Below are 3,964 nucleotides of genomic sequence, written 5' to 3' on the forward strand. Positions count from 1 at the left end.
TACTGAGCTATGCTTTGATACAACCTCCCAACTTTTCTCTTTTTTAACAAAATGTGCTTTTTTTTTTTACCTTGGACTGTGCAATATAATTTCAACTTTATCTTTAACAGCATTCAAGATGTTTTTAACATTTCAAAACACATTCTGGTGTTAGCTGACACATTACACTTTCTCATGTGACCAACAATTCCACAACAAATATAAAATATCCTAATGAAATATTATCAAAATATTCAACTGACGGAGGTGACGACAACCTGAATTTGTAGTCATTTTAACTATCAAATACATTGAATCAGTCAATTACTGTATTAAAATAAACACAACAAAGTGAGTATGTTATTGTTTATAAAGCTTTTATTCAAGAGTCACATTGAAGTATTTTGATATATCATTGGAACACAAGATCTTATGGTGGTGACATCTGACGGTGTTGACAAATTTGGCATTTCTTTCACAAAACCAGTGGAGTTCATGCAGTAGCCATTTTATTTGTTTCTGTTGGTGCTAGATGCTAATGTAACCTGCTTCAGGAGAATACAATTATCTAAATATTTCAAATAATTTCCTCAGAAATTGGAAGATGGTGTTGACATATCATGGCTGTGACACAGGAAATATTAACATTAGGATTAAAAATATTCTAAAATTAAAACTTAGCAGAGCCTGTCTGACACTGATGTACTCTGCAGAGGTGAACTGTGGCAAGGGGGTCCTTTAGAGTGACAGCTGCCCCTGATATTCCCTGATTTAATTACATTTTATTGAATGTTGACAGTGGGGACGCAACTTTAAAATCTTATGAAACATGCATGTGTCATTAAAAAACAACCTTGCTTTGAGAGGAGATAGTATTAAGTGTTTCTTTTGATAAAACAAGCTCTTTTTCATCATTAAAAAAAAACATTTTTATCAATTTTATTGCATATGAATGATTGAACCCTTCTCTGTGGACACACTGTTTTAGTCGTAGTGAGAGGACATTAAGAAACACAGATTTGGTATAATAACGAGAAAATTAAATTGAAGTTGATAATTGTGTTAAATGCATTCTATTATTAATCCCTCATGACATTTAAAATTGAAAATATTTTTATTTTTAAACCTAATAGCAGTTACCCTTGCTGGACCTGTTTTGTCCCATGTCTTAAGAATGACTGGTTTATTGTTATCCAAGTGGGAGTGGTTTTAAATTATTTTGTAGCGTTTTTTTTCTCAGATGTAGTACATATTACCGAGTAAACCTATTTTAATCAATACTGTGCTAGTGACTTAGTAACCTAGTTCAAGCAATTGTAAATACATTTTTATATTTAACATTGAGGTCAAAAGATAAATAAATAAGTGTGCGTGGATATAGTATGCTTTTATAAAATAGGTTGAGTATTCATTTCATATAGACTTGTGTTTGTGGTTGTCATATCAATGACTATTTCTAAAATGATTTATCACCGTCATTAACTGTGTGTTTGTTTTCAGTATATCCTGAGGGTACAGTAAGGTGTTCCAGGAGTACTCCCGGTCTATCAGCCAGCTGTACCCGGACATCCGAATCGAGGGAGAGAATTACCCTCCCAAACCCATCAACAAGTGAGTGTGTTTTTCCAGATGTCGTGGAATCGGCCCTCTGTCAGACAGTGGTTTAGTCCTGACTTTAACTTGTCATGTGTCTTCCTCTACAGATACACTGGAAATTTCATCTCCTACTTCAAACTGCTTGCCATCGCCTTGATAGTGACTGGACAAAATCCTTTCCAAATGTTTGGAATGGACACTCCAAGAATATGGTCCTGGGGACAGGAGAATAAGGTAATGTTGGTGTAGAAGTGCTTGGACTCTAACCTGATTTTATAATGGAGATTAGGCTGAAGATAAACGTACACTGACTGTGTCGTAGTTGAACTGACGCAAATCATTTTTTTGAGGAATGAGCAGCATTTCAGAGCCATAGCCGTGTCATTGAGTGTGAAGGGCATGCCTGGAAATGTGTATGATGACGTTGTAAACACCTGTGTTAAAGACGTAAAATCAAAATTTACTGTTTGCAATTCTAAGGAGACCCCAGTTGTGATTAAATTGAAGTAGCAGCAGATTTTTTTCTTCTGTATCGAGTGAAACAGACTCTTAAGAAGAGAAAAATACATTGCAAAACTGCATTTTCTCTACTGTCTGCATGTTGTTTTTAATAACCTGGAAGAAAATTTCTTACATTTGATTGGGTATGTTTTGCAGATATTCTCCTGCCTCATGGCATTCTTCCTTAGTAACATGTTGGAGACCCATTTTCTCTCGACAGGAGCTTTTGAGATTTCATTGAATGGTAATGTCATTTGGATGGCCACTACAGTTGGGGGGGAAAATTAAAGTATGTGAACATTGTATGTATGTCAAAGAAGCATCACTATTTCTCTCTGGTTTATTAGATGTACCAATTTGGTCCAAGTTGCAATCAGGATATGTGCCGAGCATTCAGGAGCTTTTCCAGATCTTGGATAACCACCTTAAGATGAATCAGGTCGACAAGATCAACTTTTCTTCACCGTAGTGCTGTTGTTTTTGCCAAGAGACGGGTGAGTGGTAAAACCTGTACAATGATGGCAGCATGTATGTCACAGCATGTACAAACATAGCAGGTGTTTAACAATAAATTTGTTGTTGTTTTCGGTACAGGCTTGTCCCTAGGCTTAGAGGTTATTTGCAAATTTTGGTTCTGTTGCTAAAATAGTATTTCAGTGTTGAATTTACAATACTTAATTACAATACAATAATTTTCCAAAAAATTAAAGTTTATTTGTTATGCATGTTATGCATGTTTATTAAAAACAAGTTTTGTAATAACCAATTGTTCTTGTCCGGACCTTTGACACTGATGAAAATTCAGATTTGTACCTTTGAATGTAGACTTTGAGAACCCCTAGTCTAGAGTCTTGTGTCTCCAATGTATGTACTTCAGTAGGGCTGCACAATTGTGACAAAAATCATAATTGTTTATTATTCCCTTGGAATTGGAATTGCGATTATTAATTGCAATTATCACAATTTGCATTGAATGATGTTTTGAATAGATTTATACCATTGTTACCATTGAAGCAACTGCATGCCATATTATTATATAAACAATTCTTCCTGAAAAACTTTTATTGCTTTTCTATAGCTTTAAGCCTCAAATGTCAATTATACATTGGTTTGGTTTCTTCCTTAAATTAAATATATATATATACTGAACAAAATTATAAACACAACACTTTTGTTTTTGCCCCCATTTTTCATGAGCTGAACTCAAAGATCTAAGGCTTTTTCTATGTACACAAAAGGCCTATTTCTCGAGATAATCCATCCACCTCACAGGTGTGGCATATCAAGATGCTGATTAGACATCATGATTATTGCACAGGTGTGCCTTAGGCTGGCCATGATAAAAGGTCACTCTAAAATGTGCAGTTTTACTGTATTGGGGGGGTCCGGTGTGGTCCAAAAATCAGTCAGTATCTGGTGTGACCACCACTTACCTCGCACAGTGCAACACATCTCCTTCGCATAGAGTTGATCAGGTTGTTGATTGTGGCCTGTGGAATGTTGGTCCACTCCTCTTCAATGGCTGTGCGAAGTTGCTGGATATTGGCAGGAACTTGAACACCCTGTCGTATACGCCGATCCAGAGCATCCCAAACATGCTCAATGGGTGACATGTCTGGTGAGTATGCTGGCCATGCAAGAACTGGGATGTTTTCAGCTTCCAGGAATTGTGTACAGATCCTTGCAACATGGGGCCGTGCATTATCATGCTGCAACATGAGGTGATGGTCGTGGATGAATGGCACAACAATGGGCCTCAGGATCTCGTCACGGTATCTCTGTGCATTCAAAATGCCATCAATAAAATGCACCTGTGTTCGTTGTCCATAACATACGCCTGCCCATACCATAACCCCACCGCCACCATGGGCCACTCGATCCACAACAT

At 36.7% G+C, this 3,964-nt stretch overlaps 1 pseudogene; it reads left to right on the forward strand.

Annotated features, from left to right (window-relative positions):
* LOC107591875 (selenoprotein T2-like) overlaps positions 1–3,964 on the forward strand; it is a 6,479-nt pseudogene that overhangs the window by 1,157 nt on the left and 1,358 nt on the right.

The sequence above is a fragment of the Sinocyclocheilus grahami genome, unplaced genomic scaffold (genome assembly GCF_001515645.1).
Source record: "Sinocyclocheilus grahami isolate Dianchi unplaced genomic scaffold, SAMN03320097.WGS_v1.1 scaffold147.1, whole genome shotgun sequence".
Taxonomy (NCBI): Eukaryota; Metazoa; Chordata; class Actinopteri; order Cypriniformes; family Cyprinidae; genus Sinocyclocheilus; species Sinocyclocheilus grahami.